Below are 26,214 nucleotides of genomic sequence, written 5' to 3'. Positions count from 1 at the left end.
CTCATTAAGAAATGCTAGCAGCCATGACTGAAGCCAAACAACAGTTGTCTTGGGGGATTTGTGGATGTTTCTTGGGTGTGTCTTTGCCATTTAATCACAACAAACAAGTGCAGTTGTGAGTAGTGACAGTGAGGTAAGCTAAGCTAGCTTTGCTATGTAGAGAAGTTTAGAAGTTGAGGACTTCTCCCCTCCTGACTGACTTACCATCTCAGATGATCTGTTAATTCAGTTCTATGTGTATGCTAAAGCCTGCGCTGACCTTGTGTTTAGCCAACCTGACAGCAGCTAGCTAGCATAACGTGGGTGTAGCTGCAACTGGCTAGCCTATCTAGCTGATACTTATCTGTCAAAGCACAGTTATGCCATGATAGCAAGAACCACTGTCTGGAATGTGTTTCATGAGACACTGGTTCTTCAAGACCTTGCTACCAAAAAATAGCTTGCAACTTGAAGTTTCATCACGCCACGTAAAGACGCGTTACCGTGGAATAAATATCAACTGTGAGTTGAATGCCCGATTTTCAGTCAGCTCAGCTGTCCTACAACACATTCTCTAACTGGCTAGTTTTGTCTCGTCTCTCCTTATGTCCACTGTAAGAACTTTCCCGGGGCACACATCCCAGAACTACTAATATCCTAACAGGGGTAGGCTACATGTGGAGCAGGTTGGCATTTATTGAGATGACTCATGTACTGGAGGCAGCTCTGCAGAGGTCACTAGCTGGAACAGCCACAAAGTCATGAAATATGACATTTTAAACATAACCCTAACCCTAACCTTACATTTTTGTTTTCTAAGTTCTGCCTCCATGGCAAGTCTCAATACAATAAACGCCAACCTGCACATATGGACATTGTACAAATGTCATCCAGCTTGAGTGTAGATACATTTATCAACAAAAATCCAATGGGTGTGATCAAGTTACATTTCTGCTGTAAATATCATATTGATGTGCTTATAAAGACAACATGCCAATACTTAACATAGCAATTGAAAAAAGTTGTGTGTAGAGTACAACTTCAGCTGTCTTACCAGAACTAGAATGATATCTGTCTATTGTCTATTCTAAAGATTTGGCTCTCTCCCTGTTGCTGTTGCTGTTGAGCAGTGCGCATTTGCTCTCACTTCGGGCCGTGCATGTTCCCGGTTGCCTCAACTCGGGTGCTGATCTGATATCCAGGGGGTCCTCTTCCTCGGGAGTGGAGAATACACCCCTGGGTGGTTTCCCAGATATGGGAGAGGTTTGGCAGAGCCAACTTAGGTCTTTACACATTAACAACAAAAAAAGGACCCGAGTGAACAGTTGGGAACAGACGCTCTGGTGCACCAGTGGCCTCGGACCCTCCTTTATGCTTTTCCGCCAGAGGTTCTGATTCAGCCCATGTTGGATAGGGTGCGCCGGGAGGGCTTATCATTAATTCTTGTGGCTCCCCGTTGACCCAGGCAGCCTTGGTTTACCTTTTAGATGGTTTACCTTTTAGACCCGTGGCAACTCCAGTTGCACAGGGACCTGTTGTCCCAGGCACATGGAAAGGTTTGGCACGAGAGGCCGGAGATTTGATTCCTATGGGCCTGGCCACTGAGAGGGCCAATCTGATGGCTAGGGGTTTACCTTCGAATGTTAATGCTACCAATCAGTCTGCAAGGGCGCCCTCCACGGGAGGGCTGTATGCGTATAAGCGTTTGAGCTCTGGTCCTAAGAGAAGGGGCTTGTTCATTTTCAGTGCTTTGTGAGGGACATCCTTATGTTCTTACATGTGCTTTTCATGCAGGGACACACATTCTGCCCGTTAAAAGTGTACATGGCCGTTATCCCAGCATGTCATGTGGGAATTGACAGAGCCACACCTGGGGCATACCCCCTAGTGGTGCAGTTCTTGAAAGGTGTATGTGGTCTCTGACTGGTATCTAAACCTATTGCACCAACATGGGACATGGCAATGTTTTTGGAGACGCTGGGTGTGGCCCGCTTTGAGCCTCTGGAGTCAGTGGATCTGAAGATCCTCTCCTACAAAACCTCCCTGCTCATTGCTTTGGCCTCGGCTAAACATGTTGGCGACCTCCACGCGTTACCCATACACCCATCCTGTACTCAGTTCGCCCTGGGCGACTAAGGTGACATTGAGTCCAAATGTAGCCTTCGCTCCGAAAGTCATGGCTATGTATACAGGTCTTTACCTTTTGAGCTATTTCCCTTTTCACCTCCTCCTTTGCTTCTGAAAAGCAACAGAGGTTACATGCCCTGTTTCCGGTGTGAGCTTTGCACATGTACATTGAACGAACCCGGGATATCCAGTTATGTAACCAGCTATTTGTCTGTTTTGCTAATCCAACTAGCGGCAGGGCGCTCTCTCCCTGGCATTTAGCAACAAGGAGCAAGGGTTACCTAGCTGTGTATGTGCTCACTCCACCAGAGGCCTGGCAGCATCTTGGGCATTGTCTAAAGGGTTGACTATAGGAGATATGTGCTGGGGCGAGTTGTGCATCACCACACACTTTTGTGTGGTTTTATCGCTTGGATGTCACTTCTCCAAGTGTGCTTAAAGCTGGGACAGGGGAAAGTCACTAGGCAGCGCGCCGTGTCTGCAATACCCAGATTACCGTATCAGGCAGGGTTTGGTCTGGGTGGGTCATTATGACTATAACTTCTGTTCCCTGGAACCAGGGAAACGAGGTCCAACACCTGTTTGGCCCCGCACCGCCCGTTCCTGGGCTTGGTGAAGGGTGGTATTAAATTGAAGGAATGAGTCCGTGCCTCACACTTATCAGCTGTGGAAGGCAGGGCTTCCTATGAGGCATGGATTTCATTGGCTTTGTCAGGTACCATCGTAGATCCTTCAACCGAAGTCGCGAGAGTGCGACTCCCCATAGTATGTTGTCCCTCGTTTCCCTCCTTCAGGGAACAGTAGTTATAGTCATAACATTAAGTTTTAGACGAAACTGACTTTATGAACAAATTATCCTATTTACACTTTGTAGTCAATTTTGACAATATAATAAATGTTTCTGACTCATATCGATGCAACTTAGGCCTTTTTCAAAAGGAAAATGTGTTTTTAGGGGCAGTTTCTCTTTAATGATGAACAGTATCCCAACTGTTTCTTCTCAACTAATCAACTAACCTCATATCAGTCTCATTCTGAACATCGTAATATTCTATAAATCTGTACAAACCCCAGTCTACATGATGACTCAGCTTACACAAATTGGCTTAATTATTTATTTACTAACTAACAAAATAATCACACAGAAATAGGTAAACACACACAGTATAGGTTGAATTGATTACCAACATAATGCAATGAAAGGCCCTAATGGACTTACCTGATACGACGGCTTATTACACAATGAATGGGGTGGGGAAAGAAAGAGCGGGAGGAGAGACAAAGGAATTCAACTATCGTGCATACAATTGAATAATACGCTCATCGTAAATATGGATATTTAGCACCCTAATAACCGCTCATTGGGGTTTTACAAATGCAACGTACATATTTACGCTTGTATGTCTTTGTCATCTCTGACTATGGAAATCGCCCGATCCGTCTGTGACGAATAGTTCGACAGAAAGTCTCTGGTTGTGTAAGTCTCTGGTTGTCCACCAGAGGTCACCATGTCCTTAGTAGTAGCTTTCTTTGTTCTGGAAGTGTCCGTTTAACTGGATACATCAGACATTCCAATGGTCGTTTGATAGGGTAATATTCTTCTTTTCTCATCTTCGGTCAAGTGTCTACGTTACATGCAGAGCTGCAGGCGGTGCATGTCTACTCTTCTTCTCTGTTGAGTTTCAGAGGGCCTTGTAGTTTTAGACCATTTGTCACGTATTCAGCTCACGCTGCACGTATACAGGCTTAGTCGTTTTAAACCATTTTACACGCCAGTAGCAACCCGGCAATGTACTGGTCTTATAGTTTTAAACCATTTGTCAGCCATGTAGCCACCGCTCCATGCTGTGTGGTATAATGTACATTTTGTTAGGAGTCCTTTAATGCCCTCACCTTGGAGGGCGGTTCCATCATGTTACCACAATGTCTGTGCTCATGTGGGCGGGGGTACTGACTTGGCAAAAGTCTGTATGAAAAACAATTATCTAATTTAGAAGGCTAAAATCACATTTCATCTTGTCACAAATAGTTTCATATTTAATCATATAGGTTCCACAACATTTAGATGTAAATCTGATAACTGGGACATATAATTTTCAGAATTACTGTTATACAATCCTTAATGATATCACAAAACAACTACTGATTTGACATTATTATTGTTATATCCAACCTTCTGATTTTAAAGTTTTGAGGCAGAGTTTCTCTCTACACACAAAGGATTTTGGACTTCTCCATACTGCAGTGAATGAGAGAGGAAGTTTACGACCGGTCGGTAAAGTCCTAGAACCGGCCCCACTTCCCCCCCTTCCTCTTTGGTGGGAGAGGGGGGGCTCTCTTTGATCCTCACCCAGGAGGGAAAGTCATGACATCAGTGTGTCATGGAAAGAGCAGGTGTTCTTAACCTCTCTGGGCTAGGCGGGACGAATTCGTCCCACCTACGTAACAGCCAGTTGAAGCCTGTGGCGCGATTTTCAAAACCTTCAAAATCCTATTACTTCAATTTCTCAAACATATGACTATTTTACAGCTATTTAAAGACAAGACTCTCGTTAATCTAACCACACTGTCCGATTTCAAAAAGGCTTTACAACGAAAGCAAAACATTAGATTATGTCAGCAGAGTACCCAGCCAGAAATAATCAGACACCCATTTTTCAAGCTAGCATATAATGTCACAAAAACCCAGAAGACAGCTAAATGCAGCACTAACCTTTGATGATCTTCATCAGATGACAACCCTAGGACATTATGTTATACAATACATGCATGTTTTGTTCAATCAAGTTCATATTTATATCAAAAACCAGCTTTTTACATTAGCATGTGACGTTCAGAACTAGCATACCCCCCCGCAAACTTCCGGGGAATTCGCTAACATTTTACTAAATTACTCACGATAAACGTTCACAAAAAGCATAACAATTATTTTAAGAATTATAGATACAGACCTCCTCTATGCACTCGATATGTCCGATTTTAAAATAGCTTTTTGGTGAAAGCACATTTTGCAATATTCTAAGTACATAGCCCAGGCATCACGGGCTAGCTATTTAGACACCCGGCAAGTTTAGCACTCACCATAATCATATTTACTATTATAAAAGTTTGATTACCTTTTGTTGTCTTCGTCAGAATCCACTCCCAGGACTGCTACTTCAATAACAAATGTTGGTTTGGTCCAAAATAATCCATCGTTATATCCGAATAGCGGCGTTTTGTTCGTGCGTTCCAGACACTATCCGAAATGGTAAAGAAGGGTCGTGCGCATGGCGCAATTCGTGACAAATATTCCATTACCGTACTTCGAAGCATGTCAACCGCTGTTTAAAATCAATTTTTATGCCATTTTTCTCGTAGAAAAGCGATAATATTCTGACCGGGAATCTCCTTTTCGGCAAACAGAGGAAAAAATCACAAAGACGGGGGCGGCCAGGTCACGCGCCTAAGCCCAGAGTCCCTTGATCGGCCACTTGAGAAAGGCGATAATGTGTTTCAGCCTGGGGCTGGGATGACGACATTCAGGTTTTTCCCGGGCTCTGAGCGCCTATGGACGACGTAGGAAGTGTCACGTTAGAGCAGAGATCCTTAGTAAAAGATAGAGATGGCAAAGAAGTTCCAGAAATGGTCAGACAGGCCACTTCCTGTAAAGGAATCTCTCAGGTTTTGACCTGCCATTTGAGTTCTGTTATACTCACAGACACCATTCAAACAGTTTTAGAAACTTTAGGGTGTTTTCTATCCATATGTAATAAGTATATGCATATTCTAGTTACTGGGTAGGAGTGGTAACCAGATTAAATCGGGTATGTTTTTTATCCAGCTGTGCAAATACTGCCCCCTAGCCCTAACAGGTTAATATAGACCTTGTCTTTTACCAAATAGGGCTTCTCTGTATACCACCCCTACCTTGTCACAACACAACTGATTGGCTCAAATGCATTAAGAAGAAAATAAATTCCACAAATTAAACTTTTAACAAGGCACACCTGTTAATTGAAATGCATTCCAGGTGACTACCTCATGAAGCTGGTTGAGAAAATGCCAAGAGTGTGCAAAGCTGTCATCAAGGCAAAGGGTGGCTAATTTGAAGAATTTCAAATATAAAATATATTTTGATTTGTTGAACACTTTTTGATTACTACATGGTTTTGATGTCTTCAGTACTATTCTACAATGTAGAAAATTAAAAATATAAAATAAAAAAACCTTGAATGAGCAAGTGTGTCCAAACTTATGACTGGTACTGTAGAAACGCTCCATTTTCACATATGTTGAAGTCGGGGTTGTGCTGAATATGAGGAATATATAACCCGTGATAACCAACACCTGCATAGCAGATCATCGTTCTTATTTACATGATATGTCGGAGGTATAACTTCGTTGGAACTTTCAAATCGTGGAGCGCTGCTCGTATGGTCATTCACTAAGCCACACCTGTCCCACACGCATTCGAAGTTCAGAATGTGAAAGTGTAGGCTATATAGAAATAATGACATTCAAATTGAAAATCATGAAACTAAATAATGAAGATTTCTAGCCTAATTGAGGTGTAGATTACATCACACATTCCAACTTGTAAACACAGCTGCATGGGAATTTTCTAATAATGCAACTCCATGCAGCCAATGGCAATGACCGCGATAGGTATAATGCCAGAAGCCGCTTTTGGATTTGACATCTCTAACACAGTTTCACCTCAGACACCGCCAAAACAACTGCTATGTGGGTGTCGGCTAGCACAGATCTGATAGAATCTAGCCTTCAATTGCTCAATTCCAGAGTCAGAGAGGCAAGTTCAGGATACACAGGTATACCTAACCAAATAGTATTCCTATTGTATGTACAATACACAAATAAGATTGTTTAGTGGGCTCCCAAGTGACTTAGCGGTCTAAGGCACAGCATCTCAGTGCTAGAGGCATCATTACAGACCCTGGTTCGATTCCAGGCTGTATCACAACCGGCCGTGATTGGGAGTCTCATAGGGCGGCGCACAATTGACCCAGCATCGTCCAGGTTAGGCCGTCATTGTAAATAAGAATTTGTTCTTAACTGACTTGCCTAGTTAAATAAAGGTTAAATAAATAAACTAAAGATGGGCTCTGGGCAGAGGAGCAGTTTAGAATGCTGAAGGTTCTTGTGTGCTTTGTTCATGGTCAGTCTGAAAAGCCAGCCACTGTAGGAATACACACACACTCCCCTGTCGATGCATAGGAGTTTGTCAGCAAACTTGTAAAACGTGTTCATTAATTGGAATTGTATCTTACACTGAAACATAGGCAAATATATCCAAACTCCCAAATACAATAGAAACAAAGAAACCCACACAAGCACACACACACACATAGGTTCCTGGTCAGGAGCAGTAGATAGTGACCACATAGGGGAGAGGGGTATATGTGACCACCCCTCCATATATATGTGGCTATGTGGCTTTCTTTGTCTGTCTGCTGTGTTGCACCTCCCACGAGAGGGTGTTTGTTTCTGTGTGATTCTGTGTATGCTACTCAGCCCATATCAGTTGTACTACAGGGGTATGCTGGGAGGCCAAGGTCCATTGTCCAGGAAACCCAACAACACACATGCACGCACACACACTATCAGTGGTCATTTGGGTGTGCTGTGAGGACAAGGTTCATTGCCCAGGGAACACAACAGCATAACACCGGTAAAAGAAGCTGACTGGCTGCCTTTGTCTACATCCTCTGACATCACTGCCTATCACTCCACCTTACCTGGCCAGCGTCTCACTATCTCTCTCTCTCTCTCTCTCTCTTTCCTACTCCTAAACTCTCTCTATTTCTCTCATTTACACACACACACACACACACACACACACACACACACACACACACACACACACACACACACACACACACACACACACCACCATGTGCGTACTCCCTCTCCAAGTCCTACATCCCTCCCTCCTGTCCTCTTGCAGGAAGACAGGCATGCATCAGTAGTGCTGATGACACATCTGTCTAACTGGATTAAGGTGCCTGTCACCTATTGAGAGAGGGATGGAAAGATATATATATATAAAGACAGAGATGTGTGAGAGAGAGAGGAAGAGGTAGAGAGAAATAAATAAGGGGGAGAAAAATATGAATGGTGGTAGTGGGGGGATAAACTCCTACTCTGAAAGGGAGGACGTTTTTGGATGTCATTGGGCATCGAATCCGCAGGATCAATCAATCATGATTTAGTAAATCCACCCTCCACACAGGGAGAATCAATCCATGAACAGTGATCCCATAAAACACCTTCACAATGCAAATACAAGAAATGGCCATATCTTACAGATCCCCTAACACATCAACATATTTTTGCTTTGTCATTACACATTATGCAGCTGAAGTAAGTAGTAGGCAAGCCACATTTCGGCATGGCCACTGTGAGTGTCCCAAATGTGTGCAGAGTACTTGTATGGAGTGTTTAGATATATTTGAGAGAGTGTGATCATTCCTATTTGTGGAGTGCAAGTGACTGTTTAGGGAGTGTGGAGTGTGTACGAGATATGGGGATATCCTTTTCTCTTCCTAAAGCCTGACAGTCTGTCTCTATCTCTCTCCACACAGCAGCCTATAAACAATGTCTCATTAACACAACTGCCGCTGCGGCTCAGTAAATAGCCGCACACACATCAGTCACCATGTAGTTTCAGAGCTGGGAGTGGCACAGTGAATAGTTCAGTAGTGCAGAGCTGAGCACAATTGACCAGCTAAGTTGTGTGGAAGTACTTACGTAAGAGAGAGAAAAAAATCCATGCCTCTAATAGCCATGAGAAATCTGTAATACAAAAGGGGCTTCCATTTCTCTTTTAACTGGAATGGCTGCTCTATAATGTGTAATAGGGCCATAAGCCCCCCTCTCTTCCACCAGCCTCCCCCTCTACGAGACCTCTAGATGTAGCAGCAAAAGACTACTTTCTCCCCACCCACTTATAGAGAGGTCGGGAATTCTGGAGACTCCATGTCTCCATTCTAGTCTAGGGAGGATGGTGGAGAGTCCATTGGGAGTGGGAGCTGTCTGGCTGAATAACTTTAGGAAATCCAGCCAACTTGACACAACTGTGGGAAGCATTAGAATCAACATGGGCCAGCATCCCTGCGGAACGCTTACAACACCTTGTAGAGTCCATGCTACGATGACTTGAGACTGTTCTGAGGGCAAAAGGAAGGGCTGTATGCTCAGTGTAAATTATATATATATATATACACTGCTCAAAAAAATAAAGGGAACACTTAAACAACACAATGTAACTCCAAGTCAATCACACTTCTGTGAAATCAAACTGTCCACTTAGGAAGCAACACTGATTGACAATACATTTCACATGCTGTTGTGCAAATGGAATAGACAACAGGTGGAAATTATAGGCAATTAGCAAGACACCCCCAATAAAGGAGTGGTTCTGTAGGTGGGGACCACAGACCACTTCTCAGTTCCTATGCTTCCTGGCTGATGTTTTGGTCACTTTTGAATGCTGGCGGTGCTTTCACTCTAGTGGTAGCATGAGACGGAGTCTACAACCCACACAAGTGGCTCAGGTAGTGCAGCTCATCCAGGATGGCACATCAATGCGAGCTGTGGAAAGAAGGTTTGCTGTGTCTGTCAGCGTAGTGTCTAGAGCATGGAGGCGCTACCAGGAGACCGGCCAGTACATCAGGAGACGTGGAGGAGGCCGTAGGAGGGCAACAACCCAGCAGCAGGACCGCTACCTCCGCCTTTGTGCAAGGAGGAGCACTGCCAGAGCCCTCCAAAATGACCTCCAGCAGGCCACAATTGTGCATGTGTCTGCTCAAACGGTCAGAAACAGACTCCATGAGGGTGGTATGAGGGCCCGACGTCCACAGGTGGGGGTTGTGCTTACAGCCCAACACCGTGCAGGACGTTTGGCATTTGCCAGAGAACACCAAGATTGGCAAATTCGCCACTGGCGCCCTGTACTCTTCACAGATGAAAGCAGGTTCACACTGAGCACGTGAAAGACGTGACAGAGTATGGAGACGCCGTGGAGAACGTTCTGCTGCCTGCAACATCCTCCAGCATGACCGGTTTGGCTGTGGGTCAGTCATGGTGTGGGGTGGCATTTCTTTGGGGGCCGCACAGCCCTCCATGTGCTCGCCAGAGGTAGCCTGACTGCCATTAGGTACCAAGATGAGATCATCAGACCCCTTGTGAGACCATATGCTGGTGCGGTTGGCCCTGGGTTCCTCCTAATGCAAGACAATGCTAGACCTCATGTGGCTGGAGTGTGTCAGCAGTTTCTGCAAGAGGAAGGCATTGATGCTATGGACTGGCCCGCCGTTCCCCAGACCTGAATCCAATTGAGCACATCTGGGACATCATGTCTCGCTCCATCCACCAACACCACGTTGCACCACAGACTGTCCAGGAGTTGGCGGATGCTTTAGTCCAGGTCTGGGAGGAGATCCCTCAGAAGACCATCCGCCACCTCATCAGGAGCATGCCCAGGCGTTGCACGGAGGTCATACAGGCACGTGGAGGCCACACACACTACTGAGCCTCATTTTGACTTGTTTTAAGGACATTACATCAAAGTTGGATCAGCCTGTAGTGTGGTTTTCCACTTTAATTTTGAGTGTGACTCCAAATCCAGACCTCCATGGGTTGATGAATTGGATTTCCATTGATTATTTTTGTGTGATTTTGTTGTCAGCACATTCAACTATGTAAAGAAAAAAGTAGTTAAGAAGATAATTTCTTTCATTCAGATCTAGGATGTGTTGTTTAAGTGTTCCCTTTATTTTATATATTTGCACACACACACACACTGAGTGTACAAAACATTAGAACAGCGTCAATTCGTCGGGGCATTGACTCTAAAAGGTTTCAAAAGTGTTCCACAGGGATACTGGCCCATGTTGACTGCAATGCTTCCCACAGTTGTGTTAAATTGGCTGGATGTCCTTTGGGTGGTGGACCTTTCTTGATACACACTGGAAACTGTTGAGAGTTAAAAACACAGCAGCATTGCAGTTATTGACACACTCAAACCAGTGCACCTGGCACCTACTACCATACCCTATTCATTTAAATATTTTGTGTTGCCCATTCACGCTCTGAATGGCACACATACTGTACATAATCTTGGTGGTTCCAAACTTCTTCCATTTAGGAATGATGGAGGCCACTGTGTTCTTGGGGACCTTTAATGCTGCAGACATTTTTGGTACTCTTCCGCAGATCTGTGCCTCGACACAATCCTGTCTCAGAGCTCTACAGACAATTCCTTCGACCTCATGGCTTGGTTTTTGCTCTGACATGCACTGTCAACTGCATGTCAAATTTGCTAACATTTCTAAAAACCTGTTTTTGCTTTGTTATTATGGGGTATTGCGTGTAGCTGGATAAGGGGAAAAAATTATTTAATCCATTTTAGAATAAGGCTGTAACGTAACAAAATGTGGAAAAGTCGAGGGGTATGAATACTTTTTCTGAATGCATTGTATGTTTCAAGACAGACCAGAGATATCACCATTCTAGTCTATCAAAAGCTTTTTATGCCTCGAGAGATAATACAACCCAATGAGCTGTTGTTTCTGATGAAGCACCTAAGATATGTAATAGTGAACGGAGGTTATCTGAGGATAAAGACTTTTTAACAAACCCGCTTTGGTCCGTGTGGATCAATTTGGATAAGCAAGTCCCGAGATGAGACGACAACATTCTGGAAAACAGTTTAATATATGTGTACATCAAAGAGTGGGGTGATAATGAGAACACTGTCTGGCATCCTTACATTTTTTTATAAAAGCGAAATTAGTGCTGTGTTCACATCTCTCCCAAATGAACCTTTGTGAACAGCTGTATTAATCATTTTGAGCAACAGTGGACCTAATTGATTCCAACATTTTAAATAGACTTCAGGAGGAATACCATCCCATCCAGGTGATTTGCCTTTATTCTTGTTATCCAATGCCCTTTTGAGTAAATGGAGAGAGATTTGGTCTCCAAGCAAGCCGGCTTCCTCAGTTGAGAGAAGAGGAGTTCTTATACCTTTAAATAAGGACTCGATCTGGCTTGTTGTGGAGTCACAATCAGAAGTGTACAATTCTTTATAGAAACTGAAAAATATTTGGTTGATTAATTTGGGTTCTGATAGTAATTCACCTGATTCAGATTCAATAGTTGCAAGATCCACTAATTGATCATTACTGCGAAGCTTGTTAGTCAGCAGACTACTGGGTTTATTACCATGTAAGTAATGGTTGAGTCTAACTCAACGGAGAGCAAATTCTGCTCTCTGTCTGATCAATAGATTTAGTTCTGTCTTGACTTTGAAGACAATAGTCACTACCTGGTCTGAAAAAAATTGAGTAGAGAATGCTCTAACATCGTTTAACAACTTATCCAATTCTTTATTTGTGATTTATTGATTCCCGACGGAAATGCAGTTTTTAATAAAACCTTTAATCGCATAAAATCCGAGGATCATCGACTGAACTTTTGTAAATCATTATGAATTCTTTAAATTCTGTTTGAAATAGTTCACAGAAAGTATGACTTTGTAGTAAGGAAACATTAAAGCACCATCTTGTGGCTCATTTAGGAGATTCTGAAATGTTTATATGGCAGTAATAAGCATGATGATAGGCTCATATGTCAATTTTCTTGATTAAAGAAAATAGAGTAGATAATAGTACAAAATCGATTCGGGAGAATGCTTTATGCCTGTTTGAATAGAAAATGTACTACTTTTTGCCTTAGGGTCATGAGATTGCCTGTGGATTGTAGTTGGTCTTTTTAGATTTGTCCCGCAGAATGGCATTCATGTCTGTCCCAATAAGCAGATGGAATTCAGTTAATTCTAACAATATGCTGTTCAAAGAAGAAGAAAAAAACCTAGGAATTTCGAGCATTCACATTAATAAAGGCAGTTTTCTTTCCATTATGGATACATTTAAGGCAAGGGATTCTGCCTTGCTTTGCCTGTACCAAGGATGGTGATTTTGAGTTTCTTATGTATCATCATGGTTATACCTTTAGTTTTGTTTGGGGCTGAAGGAAAAAACAGCCAGTTTGTACAAATTGTTCTCTGTTTTACAGTGCCAGTCAAAAGTTTGGACACACCTACTCATTCAAAGGTTTTTTCTTTATTTTTACTGTTTTCTACATTGTAGAATAATAGTGAAGACATCAAAACTATGAAATAACACAATTTTTTTTTTCAACAAATCAAAATATATTTTATGTTTGAGATTCTTCAAAGTAGCCACCCTTCGCGTTGATCACAGCTTTGCACACTTTTGGCATTCTCTCAACCAGCTTCACGTGGAATTATTTTCCAACATTCTTGAAGGAGTTCCCACGTATGCTGAGCACTTGTTGGCTGCTTTTCCTTCACTCTGTGGTCAGACTCATCCCAAACCATCTCAATTTGGTTGAAGTCACGGGATTGTGGAGACCAGGTCATCTGATGCAGCACTCCATCACTCTCCTTCTTGGTCAAATAGCCCTTACACAGCCTGGAGGTGTGATGGGTCATTGTCCTGTTGAAAAACAAATTATAGTCCTACTAAGCACAAACTAGATGGGATGGCGTATCACTGCAGAATGCTGTGGTAGCCATGCTGGTTAAGTATGCCTTAATATCTAAATAAATCAGACAGTGTCACCAGCAAAGCACCCCCACACCATCACAACTCCTACTCCATGCATCATGGTGGGAACCATACATGCAGATATCATCCGTTCAACTACTCTGCGTCTCACAAAGACACCTCGGTTGGAACTAAAAATCAAAAATTTGGATTCATTAGATGAAAGGACAGATTTCCACCAGTTTAATGTCCTTTGCTCGTGTTTCTTGGCCCAAGCAAGTTTCTTATTATTATTGGTGTCCTTTAATAGTGGTTTCTTTGCAGCAATTCAACCATGAAAGCCTGATTCATGCAGTCTCCTCTGAACAGTTGATGTTGAGATGTGTCTGTTACTTGAACTCAGTGACGCATTTATTTGGGCTGCAGTTTCTGAGGCTGGTAACTCTAATGAACTTATCCTCTGCAGCAGAGGTAACTCTGGTTCTTCCTTTCCAGTGGCGGTCCTCATGAGAGCCAATTTCACATGATGGTTTTTGCGACTGCAGTTGAAGTTCTTGAGATTTTCCGGATTGACTGACCTTCATGTCTTAAAGTAATGATGGACTGTCATTTATCTTTGCCTATTTGAGCTGTTCTTGCCATAATATGGACTTGATTTTTTACCAAATAGGGCTATCTTCTGTATACCAACCCTAATTTGAGACAACACAACTGATTAGCTGAAACACATTAAGAAGGAATGAAATTCCACAAATGACCTTTTAACAAGGCACACCTGTTAATTGAAATGCATTCCAGGTGACTATCTCATAAAGCTGTTTGAGAGAATGCTAAGAGTGTGCAAAGCTGTCATCACGGCAAAGGGTGGCTACTTTGAAGAATCTCAAAATATACAAACGTCAAGTTGCAGTCACCCTCTCATTTGATGTCCTGTTCTTTTATGCATGTGCAGAATGTTAAAAAGGTGTAATTTGCACAGGTGGTGTCTGGATGTGAGGTGTACAAAGGGACTGAAGGGGCTGTGGACAGGGGTGTTCCGCTGGGCGCCTGTACAGAGGTACTGAGGTCCAACTGCTCGCCACAATGGAGCCATGATTACACCTATGTTGACTAAGGGGCATCGCCTCTCCCCCATCTCGCCGCCTCCTCCTATTCTCCTGCTCTCAACTGCCCTCTGCTTTTCGGCCAGCGGGGCTGTGATTGTGCCAGTTCTCTCACACTCCACTCTCTTCTTTCATTTTCTCACTCCCTCGTTCCTTCCAGATCTACACTTTGTCTCACTGCTGAAGCTATTATTGGGTTTGAAGGAAGGAACTGCGATAAAAGAAAGACAGGGATTGTAAAGGTGAGGGTAAAGTAAGGGTCAAGCTAAATGGAAATGGTTGGAGCCTTTATTGTTAACTAAGGTCAAATGCTGTATGCAACAAAGGTTAAGCTGTATGCTTTGTTTCTTGATGAATTTGGCTTAGAAATACACCAACGAAAAACTGGAATTTACATGGCAATGCTGGATATTTTCAAAAGTAAAATAATGTGAAACGTTTTACTGCAGCATAATGGAGGTTGTCGTGCATTGTGGGGAAAATTTGTGGGTGTGGAAATCCATAGTTGTTTTGAATGGTACTGTAATTCCATCCCACGGAATACAGTATCATACCGTATTTGTGAGCTCCAAAAATCTTTTGACCATTAGTGAGTGCATGGTATTGTTGTTTCTGGGTCAGTAACATATTTTGAGAGGTGTCTTGTTAGAGGCTTTATTTGTTGCACCCGTTACTGAGAGTGCTGTAACAATTTAACTCGTGGTAATAGTGCCCTATCAATTTAAAATGTAGGGGACAGATTGGAGTAGCAGAAAGTCTTAAAACTATGGTTGAGCATTTTGCTATGTCCTTTTGGTCTGTGTTGCACTGAAGTCGCTGCCAGTTTGGAATCCTTTTAAGGCCTCTAGAAGTGGTAGTGATATAAAATACCAACTATTCATTGATATGCTGTAATGTGTAAACACATTACCTAGCAGTCAACCAGCATGAACCAATTCCATAACAGTAATTTAATTACAGTGAAATACAAACCTCAATCCACTCAATGAATTTCACTAACTTTTTACAGTATAATATAGTCAATTATATGGTAGTGTACTGTGTCATTACACAGTACTTGTTTTGATATTGTATTTAGTGTCACGCCCTGACCTGAGAGAGACGGTTTATTTCTCTATTTTGTTAGGTCAGGGTGTGGGGTGGGCAGTCTATGTGTTTTATTTCTATGTTGTTTTTTTCCTTTGATTGGCCGAGTATGGTTCCTAATCAGAGGCAGCTGTCTATCGTTGTCTCTGATTGGGAATCATACTTAGGCAGCCCTTTTTCCCTCCTTCAGTGTGGGATCTTGTTTTTTGTACAGCTCAGTTAGCCTGCAGAACATGACGTTTGTTTTTTCTTTGTTTGTTTTTTTGATTTCGTGTTCTGAGTTTAATAAAATAGAAATATGAACACGTACCACGCTGCACCTTGGTCTACTCCTTGCGACGATCATCACAGAAGATCCCACCACCAAGAGACCAAGCAGCGTGGTCCGGAGAAATGGACCTGGGAAGACACCCATGTCTTTTTGGAGCCTGGAGTTTTTCCTGATCTTTTGACCTGGTCAGATAAAGCTCTGGGTCCTATTCGTAAGCTATGTCAAGGTCCAATCCTGGTCTATTGAGGAGATGAGGAGGAGTATATCCAGGGCTTTGGAGCAATTAGGGGCAGGAGAAAAGCGCCTCCCATGGGAACAGGTGGAGGCAGCGAGAGCACGGCAACGAGGGAAGCACGCGGGGAGATTGGCAGAGTCAGGTTGGAGACCTGAGCCAACTCCTCATGCTTACCGTGGGGAGCGAGTGACTGAGCAAGCACCGTGTTATGCGGTGATGCACACTGTGTCGCCAGTGCGCATTCACAGGCCGGTGCGCTCTGTGCCTGCCCCACGTACCAGGCCTCCAGTGAGTATATCCAGCCTAGTATGTCCTGTTCCTGCTCCTCGCACTCGCCCTGAGGTGCGTGTCACCAGTCTGGTGCCACCTGTGCCAGCCCCATGCATCAGGCCTCCAGTGCGCCATCCCAGTCCAGAGCTTCCAGTGACGTTCCCTAGTCCGGTGAGACCTGTTCCGGCTCCACGTAAGCAGCCTCCAGTGATGATCCATGGTCCGAAGCCTCCAGTGATGATCCATGGCACGAAGCCTCCTGTGATGATCTATGGCCCGGAGCCTGTAGTGATGATCCATGGCATGAAGCCTCCAGTGATAATCCATGGCCCGGAGCCTCCAGTGATAATCCATGGCAAGAAGCCTGTAGGGATGATCCATGGCCCGGAGCCTGTAGGGATGATCCATGGCCCGGAGCCTCCAGTGATGATCCATGGCACAAAGCCTCCAGTGGTGATCCATGGTGCGGAGCCTGCAGTGATGATCCATGGCATGGAGCCTGCAGCGACGGTCCCCAGTCCGGAACCTCCTGAGACGGCCCACAGTCCGGAACCTCCTGAGACGGCCCGCAGTCCGGAATCTCCTGAGACGGCCCGCAGTCCGGAACCTCCAGCGGCGGTCCGCAGTCCGGAGTCTTCAGCAGTGGTCCGCAGCCCGGAGTCTTCAGCGGCAGTCCGCAGCCCGGAGTCTCCAGCGGCGGCCTGCAGCCCAGAGCCTCCAGCGGCAGCCCAGAGCCTCCAGCGGCGGCCCGCCATACAGAGCCTCCGGCGATGATCTACGGTCCGGTTCCGCCGGCAACGGAAAAGCGCGGAGGGATCAGCGGGCGGAGTGGGGGCTACGCCCCGAACCGGAGCCGCCACCATGAGTAGATGCCCAACCGGACCCCCCCCCCCCCCCCCCCCAAAGGTGCGGTTACTGTCACGCCCTGACCTGAGAGAGACGTTTTTCTCTGTTTGGTTAGGTCAGGGTGTGACATGGGGTGGGCATTCTATGTGTTATATTTCTATGTTGTTGTTTTTTTTCTTTGATTGGCCTAGTATGGTTTCCAATCAGAGGCAGCTGTCTATTGTTATCTCTGATTGGGAATCATACTTAGGCAGCCCTTTTTCCCACCTTCATTTGTGGGATCTTGTCTTTGTGTTGCATGTGTTTGCACACCTAGCTTTTCGTTCGTTGTATTGTTTATTGTTTTTGCTGGTTCACATGTAAATAAATAAATATGATGAACCCAACTCATGCTGCGCCTTGGTCAACTCCTAATGACGAACGTCACATTTAGATAACTGTAGGTGTATTCCAATATGAACTACAGTAACTTACTTGCCTTTTAGCTGCCTGTAAATTACTGTCAAATTCATGGCAATCCCTAACAGTGTGCCAATAGCATAGTAATACAAAAAAGACACTGGTTAGGCTGTTAGCGCTAAATGGTCGCTGCTGAGGTACTAGTTATACTAGGCTATTCAAGGTTATAAGAGGTTACAAGAGCTAATAAGAGGTGATGTACTTGTTTTGTACTGGCAGATGAGATACAGGTACAGTACTGATTAGGAAGAATTACTGTAAGAGTCTCACCCTCTAGTTTCTGCCTGAGATCCTGAAACAGATGCAGCTACAACAGGAACCCTTCCATTAATCACTGAAGCGAGACAATTAGCTATATTTCACCTCTGAAATGAGCTGATCAATAATTCAGCATGTTATTAAATTGTGTCTAAATGTCCTTCATCCGGAGGGCTGTCACCATAAATTGTCAAAATTAATAAGAAATTACTTACCCTCTGTAAGAAGATTGGTTGGAGTGTGTGTATGTACAGTATGCATGTGTGTGTGTGTGTGTGTGCCTTCGTGCATGTGTGTGTGGATGTGTTTAACTATACTTGTGGGGACAAGAATAATAAACAAACAAATAATAAACAAACAAGGTAAGTTGTAAAAGACTGTGTGTGTGTGTGTGTGTGTGTGTGTGTGTGTGTGTGTGTGTGTGTGCGTGTATGTGCGCGTGTCTCTGGTAATACAGACACTTAGAGTATCTGCATCCTCAAATCTGAACCTGTGTCTCAGCCAGCCCAACCGTCTAAGAGAGGTCGACCAATCAGGAGCAGCAGCTAAATAAATCAAATAGGGAAAAAGTGGAGGCGAGAGGAGGAAGCAGTAGAGAGCGAAAGGAAAAAGGAGGAAGCGGGCCATTCACATTCACACTGCAGCTAAATTGCCTGCATCCAATTTTCAATTATCTTACGTTTTACATTTTAATTTTCTATTTTATTTTCCTCCTCCCTCCACTCTCTTATTGTATCTCTGAGCTGACGGCCAGAGTGAGGGAAGGAGAGGAGTGAGATAATGAGAAAGAGATGTTAAATGAAGTGAGAGTGGGTTCCATCCTGTCTTTATGAGACTAATGGAATATTCTCCACAAGTGTCTGCTAAAGAGAAAAGAACAAGGAAAGAAAGAGACGGGGGGGGGGGGGGGGTTTAGAGGGGTTATCGGGATTCCATATATTTCTTGGTTTTAGACAATTTCTTAGTTGTTTTCTTTGCTTAGTGGAGTCTAGAATTAAAGCATTGGGTATTTTGGAAATGCATTGCAATCGATTTAAAGGTTGGGTTGAATGGTCAGTTTGCGTGTTACTGTAGTGCTCCGTCTTCCGTCTAGCTAGCCTCTCCCAATAAATTAATGACATCCGCAAGGCTTTCTTTTTCATTGTTTCCTCTCCTTGGCTAGAGAGCCAGGCAGCTTGCCTTTATTTTAAGTTTGAACTACTGCACCTAAGATGTCCACTCTCACTTGCAAATTCCAAAGCTAGCCTTCCCTGTAGCTCAGTTGGTAGAGCATGGTGTTTGCAACATCAGGGTTGTGGGTTTGATTCCCACGGGGGGCCAGTACGGGGAAAAAATAAATAAATCAAATAATTTTTTTTAATGAAATGTATGCATTCACTACTGTAAGTCGCTCTGGATAAGAGCGTCTACTAAATGACTAAAATGTAAATGTAGTTTGACCTATGCACTAACAAGGCTTTTCAGCATAAGCAGCTTGACTACTGCTAGATTACTGTAGATTTATTGATATACTGTCCTTCAAAAACAGATGTACTCACAGTGGATGGGTTGATTAGGATTCAAACCTTTTCTTAATACATACTTTTAGAGTAGGTTTATCCCATTAATGAGGTTGATAATGTAAACATCATCCCATTCCACTCATTTAAACATTATGGTGAGATTTTCCCAGACACAGATTCAGCCTAGTCCTGGACTAAAAAGCAAGATCAATGGACAATCTCCAGTCAAATTATTTATTGTCCAGGACTAGGTGTCATCTGTGTCCGTGAAACCGCTCCTTAACCCTACATTTGGCCTAACCTAATACATAAACCTACTCGGATGGGAAATGGACAAGGTAGTTGACAGCTTTTGAACATATTTTGAAGCTATACATGGTTAATGCTCCTGTTATAAACAATGGAGCAATGCAACCTTATCTTTGGGGTTATGATAAGGTAAGACAGTTACGCTATGCTCTTGAGACATTTATAAGTTATAGTATTTAAAGCACTGGGGGCACCACAGGTTCAAAAGTGGTGTGGCAAAATGTATACATGTCTTTTTGGGGCCTGGAGTTTTTTCTGATCTTATGACCTGGTCAGATAAAGCTCTGGTTCCTATTCGTAAGCTATGTCAAGGTCCAATGCTAACTATTTTTCTCACTGGCCTGGATATGGTGTCGTTTTTTTTATGCATTTGGGTCATTCAGGGCCTATAGCTTGGCATTAGTGATGCACGATATATTGGTGAGCATATCGGAATCGGCGGATATTAGCTAAAAATGCCGACATCGGTATTAGCTGATGTCTCGTTTAACACCCCGATGTGCAAAACCGATGTCAAAGTTGACGTGCATACCTATATAACGTACACTACCGTTCAAAAGTGTGGGGTCACTTAGAAATGTCCTTGTTTTTGAAAGAAAAGCACATTTTTTGTCCATTAAAATAACATCAAATTGTTCAGAAATACAGTATAGACATTGTTAATGTTGTAAATGACTATTGTAGCTGTAAACGGCAGATTATTTTATTTTTATTGAATATCTACATAGGCGTACAGAGACTCATTATCAGCAACCATCACTCCTGTGTTCCAATTGCACGTTGTGTTAGATAATCCAAGTTTATCATTTTAAAAGGCGAATTGATCATTGGAAAACCCTTTTGCAATTATGTTAGCACAGCTGAAAACTGTTGTTCTGATTAAAGAAGCAATAAAACTGGCCTTCTTTAGACTAGTTGAGTATCTGGAGCATCAGCATTTGTGGGTTCGATTACAGGCTCAAAATGGCCAGAAACAAATAACTTTCTTCTGAAACTCGTTAGTCTATTCTTGTTCTGAGAATTGAAGGCTATTCCATGTGAGAAATTGCCAAGAAACTGCAGATCTCGTACAATGCTTTGTACTACTCCCTTCACAGAACAATGCAAACTAGCTATAACCAGAATAGAACGAGGAGTGGGAGGCCCCGGTGCACAATTGAGCAAAAGGACAAGTATATTAGAGTGTTTAGTTTGAGAAACAGACGCCTCGCAAGTCCTCAACTGGCAGCTTCATTAAATAGTAACCGCAAAACACCAGTCTCAACGTCAACAGTGAAGAGGCAACTCAGGAATGCTGGCCTTCTAGGCAGAGTTGCAAAGAAAAAGCCATATCTCAGACTGGCCATTAAAAATAAAAGATTAAGATGGGGAAAAAGAACACAGACATTGGACAGAGGACCTCTGCCTAGAAGGCCAGCATCCCTGAGTCACCTCTTCACTGTTGACGTTGAGACTGGTGTTTTGCAGGTACTATTTAATAAAGCTGCCAGTTGAGGGCTTGATGGGTGCTTATTGGGGTTAAATGGAGCTATTAGTGTTAAGTGCTTTGCTCAAGGGCACATCGTCCGATTCTTCACCTTGTCGGCTTGCGGATTCGACTTTGGGGTATCTGTTCTTTACTTGACTATTTATATTTTTGGCAACTTTTACTTCACTACATTCTGAAAGAAAATAATGTACTTTTTACTCCATACATTTTCCCTGACACCCAAAGGTACTTGTTACATTTGGACAGTAAAATTGTCATATTCACACACTTATCAAGACAACATCCCTGGTCATCCCTACTGCATCTGATCTGGCAGACTCACTAAACACAAATGTTTTGTTTTTAAATTATGTCTGAGTGTTGGAGTGTGCCCCTGGCTATCCATCAATAAGAAAATAAAAAATTGTGCCATCTGGTTTGCTTAATATAAGAAATTTGAAAGGATTTCTACTTTTGATACTTTATTTTTAAAACCAAATACTTTTAGACTTTTACTTGAAAATCAGTTTCACTATCTTTAATTTTACCTAAGTATGACAATTTAGTACTTTTTCCACCAATGGATGGGTGCTTATTTTTGCTCAGGACAGCTTGCGTGTGCTGTGTGAAAGTATCAACTTCTGTACTGCTCAAGTGCTCGGAAATGTGTCATTTGCGGGAGCATAGTGGTGCTTGAATGAATGACCAGTCATATTTCTCAAATACAAATAGCACAACTTTTCTGCATGTAGTCTTCAATGGTTTTCAATGGTATACTGCGACAGTGTGGGTAAATGTTAAACTAAGAACTGACCCGGTCGGTGCTGCTTCTTTCTTTGAAAGTGGAGAGAATTACAGTACTCGGCAAATGTGGCCTGCCCACATGTGGTTCTGATTTAAATGGTCAATCTGTGATTGCTTCATATTTAAAAACAAGTTTACATGTTTTATTATTTACACACACCCATTGATTCTTCAAGAATATAAATTATATAGTAAATGCCTCATGAACTTATAAGACCAATTGTCATCCCCCATCAGAACCCCAAACATTTACTTGTTCAACTCAATTGTTGGTAAACAATTTTATTTTAAACAAACACTGTTTAAGCCTCTGAATATGGTTAAAATTGTAATTTTGTATCCATCGCTCTATCTGTGAATTTGAAGGTGAGATTTACATTCAGATTTACAGATTTACATTCAACCATACATTTAGATTTGTGTGTATTAGGTAGTTGTTGGGTAATTGTTAGATTACTTGTTAGATATTACTGCACTGTCGGAACTAGAAGCACAAGCATTTCGCTACCCTTGCGTTAACACCTGCTAACCATGTGTATGTGACAAATAAAATTTGATTTGATTTTGATTTGACATGTTTCAACCAGAATATAATGAAGAGGATTTGAAACAAAGAGTGGTATCTAGCTTGAAGCTCAGCTACAGTCAATGCTAACACCAATAGGGCAGATGACAAATATGGTGGCTAGCAAAGTAATTTTTCCTGCAAGCCACCTAGCTAGCTGGCTAACTTTAGTTTATCAACTGAAACCCATACTGCATATTGCTGGCTAGCATACTATTGTGTTAAAAAGATTTATGTTTTCTAACTTAGGTAGCTAGTTAGTCTACCTAGCTAAGTTAGCTAAACAACTACAGGTAGCCAAATATATGACAAAAAATAGAAAAGGTTATCGAATCGGAGATCTATTGTATCTCAATTGTAAAACCTCTTCTCTTTTTAATCATAGATATGGCTACTAAACAGAAAGCTATAATGTTACTACCAGCCACCTAAACATAACCTTTACCATAAAACATTAGCACATGACTGGAGTTGGCTAGTTACTTTTCATGACACTTGTTACTATGTGCCAGGTCTCCCATTTGTAACTTCTTAGCAAATGTGTAACATCAGCAAGTCGGAAATGATCAAGTATAATATGTACTGAAAAAATATATAACTACCACATGCAACAATTTCAAAGATTTTACTAACTTACAGTTCATATAAGGAAATCAGTCATTTGAAATAAATAAATTAGGCCCTAATCTCTGAATATCATATGACTGGGAATACAGATTGGTATCATCTGTTGGTTACATATACCTAAAGAAAAATATCCACCAATCAATATCTGGTGTGAACACCATGTGTCGCACTGCATGAGGCAAATCTCCTTCGCATGGAGTTGATAAGGCTGTTGATTGTAGCCTGTGGAATGTTGGCCCACTCCTTTTCAATGGCTGTGCAGTTTCTGGATATTGGCGAGAACTGGAACATGTGGTAATACACGTTGATCCAGAGCATTCCAAACATGCTCAATGGGTGACGTCTGGTGAGTATGCAGGCCATAGAAGAACTGGGACATCCTTGCAACATGGGGCCATGCATTATAATGCTGAAACATGAGGTTATGGCAGCGTATGAATGGAACAACAATGGGCCTCAGGATCTTGCCACGGTATCTCTGTGCATTCAAATTACCATTGATTAAATGCAATGGTGTTCGTTGTCCGTAGTTTATGCCTGCCCATAACCCCACCACCACCATGGGGCACTCTTCTCACAACCTTGACATCAGCAAATCGCTCGCCCACATGATGCCTTACATGTGGTTGGCGTTGTGAGGCCGGTTGGACATACTGCCAAGTTCTCATAATGGCACTGGATGTGGGTTATGATAGATAAATTAACATTAAATTCTCAGGTAACAGCTCTGGTGGACATTCCTGCAGTCGTCATGCCAATTGGCAGTCTCTATGGGGGTACCACAGGGTTCAATTCTTGGGCCAACTCTTTTCTCTGTATACATCAATGATGTCGCTCTTGCTGCTGGTGAATCTCTGATCCACCTCTACGCAGACACCATTCTGTATACTTCTGGCCCTTCTTTGGACACTGTGTTAACAACCCTCCAGACGAGCTTCAATGCCATACAACTCTCCTTCCGTGGTCTCCAACTGCTCCTAAACACAAGTAAAACTAAATGCATGCTCTTCAAACGATCGCTGCCTGCACCTGCCCGCCTGTCCAGCATCACTTCTCTGGACGGTTCTGACTTAGAATTTGTGGACAACTACAAATACCTAGGTGTCTGGTTAGACTGTAAACTCTCCTTCCAGACTCACATCAATCATCTCCAATCCAAAGTTAAATCTAGAATTGGCTTCCTATTTCGCAACAAAGCATCCTTCACTCATGCTGCCAAACATACCCTCGTAAAACTGACCATCCTACCAATCCTCGACTTCGGCGATGTCATTTACAAAATAGCCTCCAATACCCTACTCAACAAGCTGGATGCAGTCTATCATAGTGCCATCCGTTTTGTCACCAAAGCCCCATATACTACCCACCACTGCGACCTGTACGCTCTCGTTGGCTGGCCTTCGCTTCATAATCGTTGCCAAACACATTGGCTCCAGGTCATCTACAAGACCTTGCTAGGTAAAGTCCCCCCTTATCTCCGCTCACTGGTCACCATAGCAGCACCCACCTGTAGCACGCGCTCCAGCAGGTATATCTCTCTGGTCAACCCTAAAGCCAACTCCTCCTTTGGTCGTCTCTCCTTCCAGTTCTCTGCTGCCAATGACTGAACGAACTACAAAAATCTCTGAAACTGGAAACACTTATCTCCCTCACTAGCTTTAAGCACCAGCTATCAGAGCAGCTCCCAGATCACTGCACCTGTACATAGCCCATCTATAATTTAGCCCAAACTACTACCTCTTCCCCTACTGTATTTATTTATTTTATTTATTTTGCTCCTTTGCACCATATTATTTATATTTTAACTTTGAACTTTCTTCAAATAACAAATCTACCATTCCAGTGTTTTACTTGCTATACTTTATTTACTTTGCCACCATGGCCTTTTTTGCCTTTACCCCCCTTATTTCACATAATTTGCTCACATTGTATATAGTGTTATTTTTTTCTACTGTATCATTGATTGTATGTTGTTTTACTCCATGTGTAACACTGTGTTTTTGTACATTGTCGAACTGCTTTGCTTTATCTTGGCCAGGTCGCAATTGCCTACCTGGTTAAATAAAGGTGAAAAAAAATAAAATAAAAAATAAATTGCACGCTCCCTCAAAACTTGAGACATCTGTGGCATTGTGTTGTTTGACAAAACTGCACATTTTAGAGCTGCTTTTTATTGTCCCCAACACAAGGTGCACCTGTGTAATGATCATGCTGTTCAATCAGCATCCCGATATACCACATCTGTTAGGTGGATGGATTATCTTGATAAATGAGAAATGCTCATTAACAGGGATATAAACACATTTGTACACAACATTTTTGATAAATACTATTTTGTGCGTATGGAACATTTCTGGGATATGTTATTTCAGTTCATGAAACATGGGACCAACACTTTCCATGTTGTGTTTATATTTTTGTTCAGTGTATTATACAAATAAAGAGAATTGGATGGAAAATGGTGAAAAATGCGCCAATTATTTTTGAATATTCAACATAGAAATGTTAACAAAAATAATTTACAGAAACTTGTTACAAATGACTGTCATCCACGATTCACCAAATTATATTTTGAAATAGGAAGCAATGTACTTTAATAGATTCTATTTTCTGTCTCCTCCATTTCCACTAACTGAAGTTAACTGTAAGGATTTTTTCCCTAATACTAGTGTAAAAGTAACAGCTGTACAGAATGACTTGTGTGAAGGCCAAATTGCAATTAAAGCCTTTAG

General features: G+C 42.6%; 1 protein-coding gene across 1 annotated transcript in view; it reads right to left on the bottom strand.

The window, feature by feature from the left end:
- Positions 1–26,214, bottom strand: part of LOC106579432 (cadherin-23) — a 692,150-nt gene that overhangs the window by 464,024 nt on the left and 201,912 nt on the right. The gene's annotated exons all lie outside the window — the stretch shown is intronic.

The sequence above is a fragment of the Salmo salar genome, chromosome 19 (assembly GCF_965601325.2).
Source record: "Salmo salar chromosome 19, fSalSal1, whole genome shotgun sequence".
Lineage (NCBI taxonomy): Eukaryota > Metazoa > Chordata > Actinopteri > Salmoniformes > Salmonidae > Salmo > Salmo salar.
Note: the sequence above shows the minus strand (reverse complement) of the source record. Positions and strands in the feature narration are given on the sequence as shown.